The following is a 19,358-nucleotide window of genomic DNA, read 5'->3' on the forward strand; positions in this document are numbered from 1 at the left end:
TGGGATAAGTGAGCTAAAATCAAATGATGGCCTCAATCATTATTTTGAGATGTACCTATATTCTATAATCGGACATATAGACTAAAACAAAGTGAAGAACACCAGAATAAGAAAGAAGGTTGGAACACACAGGAATAAAAATTATGGTTTGAATGTAACCATACAGTTAAGCTCAAAACTCACAGGCTATGTGTTCTCTAGCTGAAAAATCATTTATCACTTATGTATGTCATGCAGGTTTAGTTAAAAATTCTCATTGTTCTCTTAAAAAGTAATTTAGGGTAGCCTTTGAAGTTTTAATGTTTCTCTTTGATGAAATGTTGTCAGTTTAACTACATCATGTAATGCTATATATACAAGGTTTTATGGATCTAAATCTATTATGTTCAAGTTCCTAGCTTACTCTTTTTTTATATTTGTCAATTTAAACTAAGCTATAACTAAGCTATCTTATGTAAAAAGGGTAAACTATACTAATTGATCCACTAATAAGTTAGAATTGCAAACTAAACTAAATAACTAAAATGAACTAAATAACTAAAATATGAACAAAAAAAATGCAAAATGCAGAAAATAGAGTAAAATACACAAGTAGCAATGTATAAGTACTCAGAAAATAACAATAAAAGAAAAAGAGAAAAATACAGAAAATATCCAAAATAAAAGAAAAAGTATGTAGTAGTTCACCAAAATAAACGCCAGAGATGGCGACCTCCCCACACTTAAAATGAAGCATCGTCCCCGATGCTCAATCAAGCCGGGTGTGAAGGAGTGTCATCACTGGTAGGGATGGTAGCTGGGGTCTCTATGGCAGTGGTGGGCTGAGAGTCTGGCTACTGTAGAGGGGGGTCTGACTGGAGCGGGATCTCCGGATCCGCAGCCTCAAGCTGATGTGGGGCCTCCTGCTGTGGTGTAGCGTGCTCTGTGCCTGCCTGCTGATGAGTCTCCGCCTGGGAATGAGGCTCCTCCTCGTGCTCATCCTCCTCCTTCTCTGATGGCTCTGATGGTGTGTCGGGCTCGGAGGGGATATCGGCGCCCTGTCTGATCATTAGCTTCAGATGGGAATAGCGTCGCCTGCTGCGACGCTCCAATCTCTCATACCGGCGCCTGTTACGGCGCTCCATCTGATCAAGCTGGCGGAATAGACGGTGCACGAGGCGATAAACCGGCTCAGAGGTGGGTAGAGGTGCAGTGGTGGCAGCAGGGGCAGCTGGAGCGGCTGTGGATGAAGAGGGTCCAGCAGACGGAGGGGCTGTCTCATCAGTAGCAGTGACAGGTGGTGGTCTGTAGCCCAAAGCAAGGAAGTTCCTGCTGTGTGAAGTTCTTCTCCCGCCATGAGGAATCGTGCATTAGAGCAATGATGGACTGGGAGGAATCTCCTCTCTTGCGCTTGCTAGTAGCCTTGCCTTTGCCTTTCCTTTGTGAGGCAGACATCCTGAAAAACAGAAAACCAGGAAATGGATAAAATAGGAAAGCAAATAGGCAATTTAAACAAAGGAAACTCAAAGCGGTAAGGGAGAAATAGAATAAGGAAAATGAGTAATTGAAATGTGATTGAATTAATGTTAAATGGAAAGAAAAAAATCAATATGCCATAGTGAGAAAGTTAGAGGAAGTGAAAGGAATCAGAAAAGAGATCAAGAGGGTTAGTATGGTAAAAAGAAATTAGTAAATTAAAATTAGTGAGTTAGGAAAGTAAGTGGCATAGAAAAAAATTCCATATAACAATGATTCACAGGTAAGAATAGAAGTACTCATAATCGAATAAAGAAAACAGGGTGATGCTGATTCGAATAGAAATAAAGAAATCAGAAATTGGAATCAGTGAATCACAAATGCAGGTTATGAACCAGGAAATCAAAGAGGATAAGAAAGTGGCCCTAGCATTCATGAAATGGTTTGGGGGAAGCAGAGTAAAATAGAGTTGCCAAACCAAAACAAGAATGAAAATAATTTTCAAAAAATTTGGGCAGCATTCCGGCTAAAATTGGATTTTTCCGGAAAATAAACAGCAATTATATCAGATCATATGAATTAAAAGAAATCAAGCTGCATGTACAGAGATATAAAATAAACATAAAAACTCAATGTAAACAGCAGCAACATACAAGAAAGCAGCATGTGAATCATGATTATAGCAGCAACAGATTTGCACATAGGATAAAATAGAAGTAAGAACAGTGCAAGGAAACAGACCTAGATCCACTAACCACAGCCTAAGCTACCTAACAACCTAAAAATCCACTACAACATGCAAGTCTAGCTATCCTAATCATGAACATAAACGGAATAAAAAATACAGAAAAGTGACGAACGGATAAAAAAGGGTTGCGTGTTGCGGAACCTGATAAGCGGAAGGGGTGGAACAGGGAAGAAGGTGGCTGCGGCGGTGTCCGGCGCGGTGGTGGTGCACGGCGTTGCGGTGGCAGCTGAGGGGGCCGTGGCGGAGGAAGGTATTAGGGTTAGTGAGAGAGGAAGAGGATAGGGGAAGGGAGGGCGGTGGTTGTTGCTGGCTGAAGGGGGTGGGTGGCGGAGAAGGGGGCGCGACTAGATGGCCGGCGGTGGCTGAGCGGTGCTCGCGGAGGTGGCTGTGGTGGAGAGGGGAGGAGAGAGGAAGAAGGAAGAAGAGAGAAGGGGAGGGGTGGTACGGCGGCGGCGTCGGGGTGGTGGCGTGGTAGCTAGCCGGCGGTGGCTGGGGGAAGAAGAACAGAGAAGGAGAAGAGGGTTGGGGGTGAAGGGGGGGCTGCGCGACTGATAGGGTTCGCGTGGCTGGGGGGTTATATTTTTGAATCCACGCGGCCCCGTGGGGCACGCGGTCGCGTGGTTGGGTGAAAATGGGGGAGACGCGATCGCGTGGGGCGCGCGATCGCATGAGAGGGGGAGAAAAAAGGGGTGACGCGATCGCGTGGGTCACGCGATCGCGTCACTGGAATTCGTGCTAAACGCACGACTCCAGCGCCGATTCAGCGCAACTCTCTGTCTCCTTTTGGGGTGATATGCAATCCGTGCGACGCGATCGCATCGCTCACGCGGTCGCGTGGGATTGATATTGGATAAGTGACGCGATCGCATGGGGCATGCGATCGCGTGGACCAATTTGTGCGAAACGCACAAGAGCCGCAAGATTCCAGCCCAACTTTCTGTTCGTTGGATCCTTACGCCGATATATATATCACGCGGCTGCGTGGGTCACGCGGTCGCATGGGTGGTGTTTTTCGCGATATGACGCGATCGCATGGGGCATGCGGTCGCGTCGTGCAACCCCTTTTTTTTTTAACTGAAAAATGCAGGATGCAGTGATTAACATGAATGCTATGCATGATTCCAGGTTAATGTTAAAATAAAAAAAAAAGGGTAAATTGAAAACAATAAACAAGAAATAGATTGAGAAAGAAGCGACCATACCATGGTGGGTTGTCTCCCACCTAGCACTTTTAATTAAAGTCCTTAAGTTGGACATCGGAAGAGTATCCTGTTATGGTGGCTTATGTTTAAATTCGTCCAAAAATTTCCACCAGTGCTTGGAATGCCAATAGCCTCCGGGGTTCCAAACTAGGCATGTAAAGCTTCTGAGCAGCTTCAAACAGATATTCAGCCTCCCGGGATGACGAATGTCAAAATATAATCCATGATCCCAAGCTGTGTTTTTAGATCTGCCTCCGTTTTGATTTGTAAGTTTCCATTCGGGCGGGTTAAAAAGTAAAATCTCACCGTGGTGACCAAACCTTCTCCGTGATCCATGCAATTGAGCATGATACCAATCCGTGTACTTCGAGGTGAAGCGTGGAACCTTATTGAACCTGGTGCACCAGTTCTGAGTACGAGCCAATTCCCTTTTACTCTTAAAGCCGCAGAGAGCTCTAAGTTGGCCATCTGTTTCAAGCAAACCATATTCAAGTGAATAAGTAAAATTATAAGTTAAGGATTGTACCCACTTGAAGCTTGTATTAGGTGGTATGGCCTTGGGATAGGTGTTTTTGGTGGTTCTGCAAGTTCCGTTTCCTTGTGCTCTTCTGTGAATTCTTCCACTTCCTTGCAAAGATCTTCAATTGTATCTGTATCCTAGTCAAAGTCTTCTATGTCTTCCTCATCACTTGAGTCATAGATTGGAGGTTGAGAGAAATCTACCTCCACATCATCTTCATATTCACTTGGGGAAAATTCTTCGATCTCAGATAATTCACTTGCGGACGCAAGTTCATCACTAGGAGAACTAGACTTGTGACTATCATCATCAAGGAAATTTGCTTCTTGGATTATTCCATCTGATTCTTCGTAAACGACTTGCCTTGGAGATTGTACGGTATCCTCCTTAGCATCAACTGTAGCATCTTGGACGGAGTTTTCCTCAATTCTGGATTCCCAAGGAAGTTCAGCATCTCCTAGATCTTCAACCAACTCTTCTTCTTGAACAATGACAACTTCTTCCACTTGTTCTAGTACGAATTCATTCTCTGTCTTGTTCACTGGAGTCTCTAGTATTTCTTTCATGCTACGCTCTTCATCGGGCTATCCACATGGAGCTGTGGTTGATCCTTGTATATTTGAGCGCCTAGTGGCCCATTGAATTAGTGCTTGCTCCAGTTGTTGAATGGTTGTTTGAAATTTAATTACTGTTTCTTTTAGGCGATCCTCTGCTTCGCGATTTGCCGGACTTGGACATGATACAAAGGAAAGTGGTGATGATTGGGAACGATTGGATTGGTATTGGGGTAAGGAAGGATCATATGATGGCGAATGGTGAAGAGAAGCTTGTGAGTATGGTGGTTCGAGGTTATGTTGAAAGGATGGTTCATATGCACGGGGTGGGGCTTGTTGGTAGTTACAAGGTTGTCCACCATGTCTTTCAGCTGGGTATGCACGGTAGAATGGTCTTTGTCCAGGATATCTCGGAGGGTGTTGCTGCCAAAAGGGTTGATTAGATCCTCTTGGTTCCATCCATCCTTGATTGGTCTGACCTTGATGCACATTCCTGCTGTAACTTCTATTTCCTTTAACAATATTAGAACCAAACTCAAAGCGAGAGGGGTGAGAGTTCATAGTAGCAAATAAAGATAAAGAAAGGAAAAACAAAAATAAATAAACAAGCAAAATAAAAATATTTACAATGACCAATAATAAGGAACACGTTAGCAGTTCCCCGGCAACGGCGCCACTTTGATGTTAGGATTTTTGCCAGTAAAGAATTTCATAAAAACAGTCGCGTTGTAGATATAGTCTCTAAACCGACAGAAATCCCTTCGTACAAACGTTTTGTTGTCACAAGTAACAAACCCCTTAAAATTGATAACCGAGTATTTAAACCTCGGGTCGTCTTCTCAAGGAACTGCGAGGAAGTATGTTCTTATTATTGGTTATAAAGGTTGTAATCGGGGTTTAGAAGGTGAGAAGCAAGTAATTTAAATGACGAGTGAATTAAATGGCAATTAAAAATAAATAATAACTGTAAAACAATTTTTGGCAAGATAAGGGAAATTAGAAGTCCAACTTAGTTATCCCTCTCAACAATAATGAAATTTGTATCTTAATTCCACTTAGTTAACCTATGAAGCAAAGGTAAGTCAAGGGACTAATTAGTTTGACCTTCGAATCCTATTTATTTCCTAGGAAAAAGTTGGGATTTATTGAAGTTCAGATCAATTGGCAAGATAACGATTATCAATTATGCTGAGTTCGATAATGTTGAGTCACTGATTTCTTAACCAAGACCAAAAGGGGAAAAAGTAAATTGCTGGAATAATAAAAGTGTCCTTAGATGGGAAGCAATGGCAACTTAAATCAAAGAGAACAATCATAAACTGAAAAATACCTTAAATATCATTAATTCAAATAGAAATCTGTAACATGGAATAATTCATAATTTAAATTATAATAATCAATTCAAATATTGGAATCAAATAAATAAAAGTAAAATTGAAATAAAAAAACATTAAAACCTGGATCCAGAGTTACTCCTAAAACAAGAAGAAGTCCTAAATCCTAAGAGAGAGAGAGAATCTCTCTCTAAACTAAATCTAAATCATGAAAACTAGAAATTGGCGAGCTCCCTTTGAATGGATGCATTCCTCCACTTTATAACCTCTAATCTATGCTTTCTGTACTTGGATCTGGGCCAAAAAGGGCTTCAGAAATCGCTGGGGGTGTATTCTGTAAATTCTGATACGTGGCCTCTGTCACGCGTCCACGTGGGTCACACGGTCGCGTCATTTGGAGCTTTTCCTTGCCATGCGGTCGCGTCAGTCATGCGACCGCGTCATGTGCGTTCTGCTTAAGGCGCGCGGTCGCGTCAGTCGTGCGGCCGCGTCGCTGCTGATTCGTGCTTGGCACGTGATCGCATCATCCATGCGATCGCGTGAATACCAGTTTCCTTCAAAGCTCCATTTTGCTTTCTCCTTCCATTTTTGTATGTTTCCTTTTCCATTCTTTAAGTCATTCTGCCTTAGAAAATCTGAAACTACTTAACACACTAATCACGGCATCGAATGGAAATAAAGGTAATTAAAATAATTAATTTTTAAAGCTTAGGAAACATGTTTTTCACAATATGACATAATAAGGAAGGGAAAGTAAAACCATGCAATTAATGTGAATAAGTAGGTGAAGAGTTGAATAAATCACTCTAATTAAGCACAAAAGAACTCATGAAATATGGGTTTATCAGTGGCCATCCTAAAAAGGGAAAAAGAAAGTGACTTTTAAAGCTAAGGGTTAGAGCAAGGAAGAGAGTGGGAAAGGTGGTAATCAATGCACAATAAGGAAGAATGACGTTGACACACGCTCATGAGTACATGTGAAAAGTCATCAATAAAAAATAGCTAGTGCATATGATGACAAGTGAATGCAAGGTGTTTATTGGCATGTTGGCAAAGGCATGAGTAGTATAGATCAAGCATTCAATGTCAAAGTTAGATTACCAAGTCTTTCAAACTATCAACATGTTTGTAATAACAATTATATGTAATCAATAAAACATGAAAGGGGTTTTGTGAAAAACAACAGGCATTAATAGTAGAATAATTTAAAATAGTGTTCAATGCCATACGGACTTTTTCTCAAATACATAGCATGCATGGTAAATAAGTTATTGAATGTATTAAATTGAACATGCAAGCAACCCTTTAAAAAGTAATATATAATTGTCAAACCATTTTAATAATCCGCAAAAATAAGACCCAAATAAATTTCTAACACCAATGAGAATAATGCAATGAATGAAATATGCAAATAAATGAAGTAAAATAAAATGAAAGATAAGAAGAATGAGAAGGGAAAGAAATAAAGTAAGAAAGAAAGAAGAAAAGATAGAAGAAATTAGGATTAGAAAAGAAAAATAAGATAAGTGGCACTAATCTGGATAGGTTGTACGATGCTGGCGACGCGGTCGCGTGGGTGACGCGGTCGCGTGGTGTGCGATAAGGTTGGGTGACACCGACGCGTGGGGCACGCGATCGCGTGACTCGATTTGTGCTGGTGGCGCGAGTGCAGCCTCGTGGTCGCACAACTCTCTGTTCAAAAATTAGTATTGCCAAAATCCAGGGTGACGCGGTCGCGTGGTCGATGCGATCGCGTGAGTGGCCATCTTCTTAAAATGACGCGGTCGCGTGGGGCACGTGGTCGCGTGGTAGAACTTGGGCTTCCAGCACGAGTCCAGCCCAACTCCAGCTCAACTTTCTGCCATACACCCTTTTTACGCTGATTTCAGATCACGCGGCCGCGTGGGTGACGCGGTCGCGTGGGAAGCTATTTTTCCAAATGACGCGGACGCGTCATCGACGCGGTCGCGTGGAGTCCATTTGTGCTAATGGTGCGCCTCCAGCCCTGCTCCTGCGTAACTCTCTGTTCAATTTATTATTCTCTCATCTCCTTGCGACGCGGACGCGTCGCTGATGCGGTCGCGTCGCGTGCTCTCCTACTTTTTTTTTATCTGAAAAAAATGCAGAATGCAGTGTTAATATGAATGTGCTGCAAAATTCCAGGTTCAATATAATAAAATAAAATGAAACTCGAAAACAAATAAAAATAAATAAAAATGAAAAAGGAACGATCATACCACGGTGGGTTGTCTCCCACCTAGCACTTTTAGTTAAAGTCCTTAAGTTGGACATTTGGTGAGCTTCCTATTATGGTGGTTTATGCTTGTACTGATCTAGGAATCCCCACCAATGTTTGTACTTCCAGTAGCCTCCGGGGTCCCAAACTAAGCATGTAAAGCCCTTAAGAAGCTTCAAACAGATTCTTAGGCTCCCGGGGTGACAAATGTCAGAACAGATTCCAGGATCCCAAATCTTGCTTTTACACCCGTCTTCAAGTTGATTATCATGATTCCATCCGGGTGGTTCAGCTTTAGAATTCTCATTGAAGCGTCCAAACAACTTCCTAGACCCATTCAATTGAGCTTTACACCAACCTTTGCGTTTAAACTTAAAGCTTCCAACCATGATGAACCTTGCAGGACAATTCTTACCACTGGCCATCTTCCTCTTACTCTTAATTTTACAAAGAGCTCTAAGTTGACCATCCGTCTCCAGTAGCCCATATTCAAGTGGAATTAGAAAGCTAAGGGATATGAATTTTACCCACTTGAATGTTGTGAAGGATGATGGCAACTTAGGGGGACGTATTTTTAATGAAATTGCAAGCTCCACTCCCTTGTGCTCTTCTCTGATAATTACCACCTCTTTGCAAGCTTCTTCAATTTCAACCTCTTCCTCTTGGCAGCTTTCTTCCAATTCAATCTCCTCTTCATTGCTTTCCAAGGGCATGGGAGGTTGTGCTTCTTCTTCTTGAATCTCCATCACTTGATCAACCTCTTCCAAGTCTTCAACTGTGATATACCTTGGAGGTTGTACACCCTCCTCAACATCAATTGCAACCGTCTTGGAAGGAGGCTCTATGTTTTGACTTTCCCATGGAGGTTCAGCATCTCCTAAGTCTTCAACCAATTCTTCTTCTTCAATAATCCCGGCTTCCTCTACTTGTTCCAGTACAAAGTCATGCTCCGTACTGTTCACTGGAGTTTCTAGTATCTCCTTCATACTACGTTCTTCATTAGAATGTCCACATGAAGCCATGGGGGTTCCTTGAGTGTCCGAACATCAGGAAGCTAATTGACTCATTATTGCTTGCCCCAATTGATGAATGGTTGCCTGACATCGATCCACTGTTTCCTTGAGACGATCCTTTGTCTCTTGATGCACTCGGCTTTCATAAATAGGATTATAGTGCTCTTGGATTGATGGATATGGAGATGGTGAATATTAAAGTGGTGGTTCTTGTGAGTAATTGGGTTGGAATTGAAGTGGTGGTTCTTGTGAATATTGAAGTGTGGGGAGGTCATTCTGTGATTGAAAAGAAAGTGCACTAGAGCTTGAGGGTTGATTGTTAAAGGTATTTGGTGGTCTGATTTGGGTGGCGAGAGCTCGTATAGTAGAGTTTAGATCGGTAAGTGCTCTCTCCATGGAGGTTTGGGGTGGATCTATGTATGGTTCATTTGGTTCATAAGGTGGTTGGTATGGTGGATGTGGGTTAGGGTGATATGGAGGTGAATGGTGGAAAGAGGCTTGTCAGTATGGTGGTCCAAAGTCATGTTGAGGAAAGGGTTCATAGGCATATGGTGGTGGTTGTTGATAGTTCACTGGAGGTGGTTGTTGCCATGAGGGTTGATTAAATCCTTGTGGCTCCTCCCATCTTTGATTGTTCCAACCTTGATGCCTGTTCTCATTGTAATTTCTTCTTCCTGCAACATAATTGTAACCAGACTCATAGCCAAAGGGGTGAGAGTTCATAGTAGCAAAATAAAAATTAAAAATGAAAATAAAAATAAATTTAAATTAAAAGGTTATTTAAATTTTGAAATTTGAATTTTTAAATTTGAATTTTAAATTTTTGAAATTTGAATATGTGAAATTTGAAATTTGAAATTTTTTTTAAATTTAAATTTTGAAAATTTTTAAATTTGAATTTTGAAATTTGATTTTTGAAATAAGATAAGATAAGATAAAACTTTTAAAAATAAAAATCTGAAATTTTTTTTTCGAAAAAAATTAATTAAAAATATTTTTGAATTTAATGAGGAAAGAGAAAAACAATAAAATGACATCAAATTTCAAATTTTTAGATCAAAACGAAGAAAACAACTAAGAACAGCTTGAAGGTTAAGATGAACGCGAAGAACAACTTGAAGATCAAGATGAACACTAAGAACAAATTTTTGAAAAATTTTTTTTTAATAACTAAATAAAAACCAATAACCTCTTAATTTATGGAAAATCAAAAATAAAAATAAAAATAAAAACAAATAAACAAGCAAAAATCAAAAAAAATATTTACAATAACCAATAACAAGGTACACGTTTGCAATTCCCCGGCAACGGCGCCATTTTGATGAGAGAACTTTTGCGTGGTCTAGAAATTGCGGATAAATCCTCGTTGCAAGTATAGTTTCTAAACCTTCAAAAGTCCTTTCATACAAACGTTTTGGTTGTCACAAGTAACAAACCCCTTAAAATTGATAACCGAGTATTTAAACCTCGGGTCGTCTTCTCAAGGAATTGCAGGGAGGTGTTCTTATTATTGGTTATGAGTCTTGTAAATTGGGGGTTTTGAAAGTAAGGAAGCAGTATGTTGAATGATAAGAAAAAAAATAAATAATAACAATAAAATAAACTCTTGGCGAGGTATTAGAAATTGGAAGTCCAGACTTAGTTATCCTTATCAATAATAATGAAAGTTGAATCTTAATTCCACTTAGTCAACCTTTACTAAAGTAAAGGAAAGTCAAGGGATTAATTAGTTTGATCTTCGAATCCTATTTATTTCCTAAGAAAAGATTGGGATTATTGAAGTTCAATTCAATTGGCAAGATAACAATTATCAATTATGCTGTTGAATTGGATAACTCCTGAGTTACTGATTTCTTAACCAAAACCAAGAATGTAAAAAGCTAAATATAAATCACAAATCTGAAAATACCTCAATTGCATTAATAAAGAAAATCATAACATGAAAGCCATAAGCCAATTATTCAAAAGATAAATATCAATTAAAGTACTAAGGTGAATAAAAATGGAAACGAAATTAAACAGAAAAGAACATTAAACCTGGGATCGAGAGTCACTCCTAAAACTAAGAGAAGTCCTAAATCCTAATCCTAAGAGAGAGAGAGAGAGAGAGAGAGAAGAGAACCTCTCTCTAAATCTACATCTACTCCTAAAATTGTGAATATGAGAGCCTCTCCATGAATGGATGCATTTCCCCACTTTATAGCCTCTAATCTGTATTTTCTGGGGCGCAAACTGGGTCAGAAACAGCCCAGAATTCGCTGGTCCTGAATTCAACCACGCTAGATTTCCGTCACTGCGACGCGGCCGCATTGATCACGAGGTCGCGTCACCTAGCTTCAGGGAAACTATAGCATATTATATATCAAATCGAAGCCCGGGACGTTAGCTTTCCAACGCAACTGAAACCGTATCATTTGGACCTCTATAGCTAAAGTTATAGCCATTTGAGTGCGAAGAGGTCAGGCTGGACAGCTTAGCAACTTCTTCATCTTCTTGTATTTCTTCCACTTTTGCATGCTTCCTTTTCATCCTCCAAGCCATTCCTGCCTTATAATATCTAAAAACACTTAACACACATATCAAGGCATCTAATAGTAATAAGAGAGGATTAATAATAAGCAAATATAAGATCAAAGAAGCATGTTTTCAATCAAAGCACATAATTAGGAAGGAAATATAAAACCATGCAAATAGTATGAATAAGTGGGTAAAGAGTTAATAAAAACTACTCAATTGAGTACAAGATAAACCATAAAATAGTGGTTTATCAACAAGGTTTAGACTTTTCGGACTCTCATGAATGCCGCCATCAATCTAGCTTATACCACGAAGATTCTGATTAAGAGATCCAAGAGATATTCATTCAATCTAAGGTGGAACGGAAGTGGTTGTCAAGCACGCGTTCGTAAGGGAATGATGATGATTGTCACATTCATCACATTCATAATGAAGTGCGAATGAATATCTTAGAAGCGGAATAAGTTGAATTGAATAGAGAAACAGTAGTACTTTGCATTAATTCGTGAGGAACAGCAGAGCTCCACACCTTAATCTATGGAGTGTAGAAACTCTACCGTTGAAAATACATAAGTGAAAGGTTCAGGCATGGCCAAATGGCCAGCCCCCAAACGTGATCAATATGATCCAAAGATGAACTAAAAAATCATAAGTTGTAAATACAATAGTAAAAAGTCCTATTTATACTAAACTAGCTACTAGGGTTTACAGAAGTAAGTAATTGATGCATAAATCCACTTCCGGGGCCCACTTCGTGTGTGCTTGGGCTGAGCTTGAATGTTACACTTGCAGAGGCTTCTTCTGGAGTTGAACGCCAAGTTGTAACGTGTTTTTGGCGTTCAACTCTGGTTCGTGACGTGTTTCTGGCGTTTAACTCCAGACTGCAGCGTAGAACTGGCGTTCAACGCCCTTTTGCGTCGTCAATCCTTATTCAAAGTATGAACTATTATATATTTCCGGAAAGCCCTGGATGTCTACTTTCCAACGCGATTAGAAGAGCGCCATTTGGAATTCTGTAGCTCCAGAAAATCCACTTTGAGTGCAGGGAGGTCAGAATCCAACAGCATCAACAGTCCTTCTTCAACCTCTGAATCTGATTTTTGCTCAAGTCCCTCAATTTCAGCCAGAAAATACCTGAAATCACAGAAAAACACACAAACTCATAGTAAAGTCCAGAAATGTGAATTTAACATAAAAACTAATAAAAACATCCCTAAAAGTAACTAGATCCTACTAAAAACATACTAAAAACAATGCCAAAAAGCGTATAAATTATCTGCTCATCACAACACCAAACTTAAATTGTTGCTTCTCCCCAAGCAACTGAAAATCAAATAGGATAAAAAGAAGAGAATATACTATAAATTCCAAACTATCAATGAAACATAGCTCCAATCAGATGAGCGGGACTTGTAGCTTTTTTGCTTCTTGAATAGTTTTGGCATCTCACTTTATCCATTGAAGTTCAGAATGATTGGCCTCTATAGGAACTCAGAGTTCAGATAGTGTTATTGATTCTCCTAGTTCAGTATGTTGATTCTTGAACACAGCTACTTTATGAGTCTTGGCCGTGGCCCTAAGCACTTTGTTTTCCAGTATTACCACCGGATACATAAATGCCACAGACACATAATTGGGTGAACCTTTTCAGATTGCGACTCAGCTTTGCTAAAGTCCCCAGTTAGAGGTGTCCAGGGTTCTTAAGCACACTCTGATTTTGCTTTGGACCTTGACTTTAACCGCTCAGTCTCAAGTTTTCATTTGACACCTTCACACCACAAGCACATGGTTAGGGACAGCTTAGTTTAGCCGCTTAGGCCAGGATTTTATTCCTTTAGACCCTCCTATCCACTGATGCTCAAAGCCTTGGGATCCTTTTTATTTACCCTTGCCTTTTGGTTTTAAGGGTTATTGGCTTTTTGCTCTTGCCTTTTGGTTTTAAGAGCTTTTGGCTTTTTCTGCTTGCTTTTTCTTTTTCCATTTTTTTTTACATTTTTTTCTCTCTTTTTTTTTCTGCAAGCTTTTGTATTCACTGCTTTTTCTTGCTTCTAGAATCATTTTTATGATTTTTCTGATTATCAAATAACATGTCTCTTTGTCATCATTCTTTCAAGAGCCAACATATTTAACATTCTTAAACAACAACTTCAAAAGACATATGCACTGTTCAAGCATTCATTCAGAAAATAAAAAGTATTGTCACCACATCAATATAATTAAACTAAGTTCAAAGATAAATTCGAAACTCATGTACTTCTTGTTCTTTTGAATTAAAAACATTTTTCATTTAAGAGAGGTGATGGATTCATATTCACTACTTTAAGGCATAGACACTTAGACACTAATGATCATGTAATAAAGACACAAATATAGATAAACATTTAACATAAGAAGACGAAAAACAGAAAATTTAAGAACAAGGAATGAGTCCACCTTAGTGATGGTGGCGTTTCCTTCTTGAGGAACCAATGATGTCCTTAAGCTCTTCTATGTCTCTTCCTTGTCTTTGTTGCTACTCCCTCATTGCTCTTTGATCTTCTCTAATTTCATGAAGGATGATGGAGTGCTCTTGATGTTCCACCCTTAATTGTCCCATGTTAGAACTTAATTCTCCTAGGGAGGTGTTGATTTGCTCCAAAAATTCTGTGGAGGAAAGTGCATCCCTTGAGGTATCTCAGGGATTTCTTGATGATGAGCTTCCTCACGTGTTTCTTGAGCTCCATGAGTGGGCTCTCTTGTTTGCTCCATCCTTTTCTTAGTGATGGGCTTCTCTTCCTCAATAGGAATGTTTCCTTCTATGAAAGCTCCAGCTGCGTAACATAGATGGCAAATAAGATGAGGAAAAGCTAGCCTTGCCAAGGGAGAGGACTTTTCGGCTATTTTGTAGAGTTCAAGGGAAATGACCTCATGAACTTCTACTTCCTCACCAATCATGATGCTATGAATCATGATGGCCCGATCCACAGTAACTTCAGATTGGTTGCTAGTGGGGATGATGGAGCGTTGGATGAACTCCAACCATCCTCTAGCCACAGGCTTAAGGTCCAGTCTTCTAAGTTGAACCGGTTTGCCTTTTGAGTCAATCTTCCATTGAGCTCCTTCCACACATATGTCCATGAGGACTTGGTCCAACCTTTGATCAAAGTTGAACCTTCTAGTGTAGGGGCGTGCATCCCCTTGCATCATAGGCAAGTCAAACGCCAACCTCGCATTTTCCGGACTAAAATCTAAGTATTTCCCCCGAACCATGGTGAGATAATTCTTTGGGTTCGGGTTCTTACTTTGATCATGGTTCCTAGTGATCCATGCATTAGCATAGAACTCTTGAACCATTAGAATTCCGACTTGTTGGATGGGTTTTGTTAGAACTTCCCAACCTCTTCTTTGGATTTCATGTCGGATTTCCGGATACTCATTTCTCTTGAGTTTGAAAGGGACCTCGGGGATCACCTTCTTCTTGGCCACAACATCATAGAAGTGGTCTTGATGGGCTTTGGAGATGAATCTTTCCATCTCCCATGACTCGGAGGTGGAAGCTTTTGTCTTCCCTTTCCCTTTTCTAGAGGATTCTCCGGTCTTAGGTGCCATCAATGGTAATGGAAAAATAAAAAGCTTATGCTTTTACCACACTAAACTTAGAATATTGCTCTCCCTCGAGCAAGAGAAGAAAGAATAGATGAAGAAGAAGAAGAAAATATGGAGGAGAGGATGGAGAGGTGTATTCGGCCAAGAAGAGGAAGAGAGGGTTGTGTTGTGTGAAAATGAGGAAGAATGGAGGGCTTTATATAGGGAGGGGAGGGGGTTTATTTTCGGCCATATAGGGTGGGTTTGGGTGGAAAATTGATTTTGAATTTTGAAGGTAGGTGGAGTTTATGAGGTAGGTTTATGGGGAAGAGTGGATGGATGTGAGTGGTGAAGTGGTGATAGGGAAGAGAGATTGAGGTGATTGGTGAAGAGTTTTGGGGAAGAGTGTTTTTTGGGAAGAGAGGATGAACATTGAGAAGAAGGAAGAGAGTGAGTGGTGGTAGTTGGGGATCCTGTGGGGTCCACAGATGCTGAGATGATCCTGTGGGGTCCACAGATTCTAAGGTGTCAAGGAATTGCATCCCTGCACCAATTAGGCATGTAAAATGCCTTTGCATGCAATTCTGGCGTTTAAACGCCGAATTGATGCTTGTTTTGGGCGTTCAGCGCCCATCTGCAGCATGTTTCTGGCGCTGAACGCCAGCTTCATGCTTATTTCTGGCGTTCAGCGCCAGCTTTCCTCAGTGTGCATTCCTGGCGTCTGAACGCCAGGATGCTGCTTGTTTTGGGCATTCAACGCCAGATCCATGCTCTGTTCTGGCGTTGAACGCCAGCCAGATGCCCCTTACTGGCGTTTAAACGCCAGTAAGTCCTTCCTCCAGGGTGTGATTTTTCTTCTGCTGTTTTTGATTCTGTTTTTGATTTTTCTATTTATTTTGTGACTCCACATGATCATGAACCTAATAAAACATGAAAGAACAACAAAAATAAAAATAAAATTAGATAAATAAAAATTGGGTTGCCTCCCAACAAGCGCTTCTTTAATGTCAATAGCTTGACAGTGGGCTCTCATGGAGCCTCACAGATGTTCAGAGCATTGTTGAAACTCCCTAACACCAAACTTAGAGTTTGGATATGGGAGTTCAACACCAAACTTAGAGTTTGGTTGTGGCCTCCCAACACCAAACTTAGAGTTTGACTGTGGGGGCTCTAGTTGACTCTGTTTTGAGAGAAGCTTACTGTGCCTCTTTTCCATGTTTACAGAAGGATGTCCTTGAGTTTTAAACTCAAGGGAGTCCTCATTCAATTGAAGGACTAGTTCACCTCTGTTAACATCAATCACAGCTCTTGCTGTGGCTAGGAAGGGTCTTCCAAGGATGATGGATTCATCCTCATCCTTCCCAGTATCTAGGATTATGAAATCAGCAGGGATGTAAAGGCCTTCAACCTTTACTAACATGTCCTCTACTTGTCTATAAGCCTATTTTCTGGAATTGTCTGCCATCTCTAATGAGATTTTAGCAGCTTGTACCTCAAAGATTCCCAATTTCTCCATTACAGAGAGTGGCATGAGGTTTATTCCTGACCACAGATCACATAGAGCCTTCTCAAAGGTCATGGTGCCTATGGTGCAAGGTATTAGGAACTTTCCAGGATCCTGTTTCTTCTGAGGCAGTCTCAGTTGATCCAATGCATTTAGTTCATTGGTGAACAGGGGAGGTTCATCTCCCCAAGTCTCATTACCAAATAAATTGGCATTCAGCTTCATGATTGCACCAAGAAACTTGACAACTTGTTCTTCAGTGACATCCTCATTCTCTTCAGAAGAAGAATACTCATCAGAACTCATGAATGGCATAAGGAGGTTCAATGGAATCTCTATGGTCTCTAGATGAGTCTCAGATTCCTTTGGTTCCTCAGAGGGAAACTCTTTATTGATCACTGGACGTCCCAGGATGTCTTCCTCACTGGGATTCACGTCCTCAACCTCCCTTACAGGTTAGGCCATGGTAATTAATTCAATGGCCTTGCACTCTCCTTTTGGATTCTCTTCTGTATTGCTTGGGAGAGTACTAGGAGGGGTTTCAGTGATTCTTTTACTCAGCTGGCCCACTTGTACTTCCAAATTTCTAATGGAGGACCTTGTTTCGTTCATGAAACTCACAGTGGCCTTAGATAGATCAGAGACTAAGTTTGCTAAATTAGAGGTATTTTGTTCAGAGTTCTCTGTCTGTTGCTGAGTGGATGATGGAAAAGGCTTGCTATTGCTAAACCTGTTTCTTCCACCATTATTAAAGCCTTGTTGAGGCTTTTGTTGATCCTTCCATGAGAGATTTGGGTGATTTCTCCATGAGGGATTATAGGTGTTTCCATATGGTTCACCCATGTAATTCACCTCTGCTATTGCAGGGTTTTCAGGATCATAAGCTTCTTCTTCAGAAGATGCCTCTTGAGTACTGTTGGATACAGCTTGCATTCCATTCAGACTCTGAGAAATCATATTGACTTGCTGAGTCAATATTTTATTCTGAGCCAATATGGCATTCAGAGTATCAATTTCAAGAACTCCCTTCTTCTGAGGCGTCCCATTACTCACAGGATTCCTCTCAGAAGTGTACATAAACTGGTTATTAGCAACCATATCAATGAGTTCTTGAGCTTCTGCAGGCATTTTCTTTAGGTGAATAGATCCACCTGCAGAAGTATCCAATGACATCTTAGCTAATTCAGACAAACCATCATAGAATATATCCAGGATGGTCCATTCTGAAAGCATGTCAGAAGGACATTTTTTGGTCAGTTGCTTGTATCTCTCCCAAGCTTCATAGAGGAATTCACCTTCTTTCTGTCTGAAGGTTTGAACATCTACTCTAAGCTTACTCAGCTTTTGAGGAGGGAAGAACTTAGCTAAGAAAGCCGTGACCAGCTTATCCCAAGAGTTCAGGCTATCTTTGGGTTGAGAGTCCAACCACACTCTAGCTCTGTCTCTTACAGCAAACGGGAAAAGCATAAGCCTGTAGACCTCGGGGCCAACCCCATTGGTCTTAACAGTATCACAGATTTGCAAGAACTCAGTTAAGAACTAAAAAGGATCTTCAGATGGAAGTCCATGAAACTTGCAGTTCTGTTGCATCAGAGAAACTAATTGAGGTTTCAGCTCAAAATTTTTTGCTCCAATGGTAGGGATGGAGATGCTTCTTCCATGTAAATTGGAATTAGGTGCAGTAAAGTCACCAAGCATCCTCCTTGCATTATTATTTTCGGCTTCCATCTCCTCTTCCTGTTCGAAAATTTCTGTAAGGTTATCTCTGGATTGTTGTATTTTAGCTTCTCTTAGTTTTCTCTTTAGAGTCCTTTCAGGTTCAGGGTCTGCTTCAACAAGAATGTTCTTGTCCTTGCTCTTGCTCATATGAAAGAGAAGGGAACAGAAAAATAATAATAATAGGGATTCTTTTTACCCAGGTATAGAGGTTCCCCAGTGTGAGTAGAAGAAGAAAAGAATGTAATGTAAAGAAGGGAAGAAGAGAAAATTCGAACACAGATGGAAGAGGGGGTTCGAATTTGGGTGAGATGAAGTGTTAGTAGATGAATAAATAAATAGAAGGAGATGAGAGAGAGGGAGGATTTTCGAAAATAAAATTTTGAAAAGGGGTTAGTAATTTTCGAAAATTAGGAATGAAATCAAATTAAAATTGAAAATTGAAATAACTATTTAATTAAAAAGAATTTTTGAAAAAGAAGAAAGAGATTTTCGAAAATTAGAAAGAGAGAGTTAGTTAGGTAGTTTTGAAAAAGATAAGAAACAAACAAAAAGTCAATTAGTTAGTTGAAAAAGATTTGAAAATCAATTTTGAAAAGATAAGAAGATAAGAAGTTAGAAAAGATATTTGAAAGTCAAATTTTTAAAAAAAGATAAGATTTAAAAAAAAAAGATATGATATGAAGATATGATTAGAATTAGTTTTGAAAAAGATTTGATTTTTAAAAATCATAATTAATGACTTGACTCACAAGAAATCACAAGATATGATTCTAGAATTTAAAGTTTGAATCTTTCTTAACAAGTAAGTAACAAACTCGAAATTTTTGAATCAAAACATTAATTGATGATGTGATTTTCGAAAATATGATATAAAAATAAGAAAAAGATTTTGAAAAAGATTTTTGAAACTTTCAAAAATAAATAATAAAAAAATGGAAAAGATATGATTTTTGAAAAAGATTTGAAAAAGATAAGATTTTTAAATTGAAAAT

At 39.8% G+C, this 19,358-nt stretch overlaps 1 non-coding gene across 1 annotated transcript; it reads left to right on the forward strand.

Annotated features, from left to right (window-relative positions):
• The first annotated feature begins 17,874 nt into the window (after nt 1-17,874).
• On the forward strand, nt 17,875-17,982 carry LOC112780183 (small nucleolar RNA R71). The gene has a single exon (XR_003191036.1). It is a non-coding gene; the product is annotated as a small nucleolar RNA R71 (small nucleolar RNA).
• The last annotated feature ends 1,376 nt before the right edge of the window (nt 17,983-19,358 follow it).

Source organism: Arachis hypogaea, chromosome 19 (genome assembly GCF_003086295.3).
Source record: "Arachis hypogaea cultivar Tifrunner chromosome 19, arahy.Tifrunner.gnm2.J5K5, whole genome shotgun sequence".
Lineage (NCBI taxonomy): Eukaryota > Viridiplantae > Streptophyta > Magnoliopsida > Fabales > Fabaceae > Arachis > Arachis hypogaea.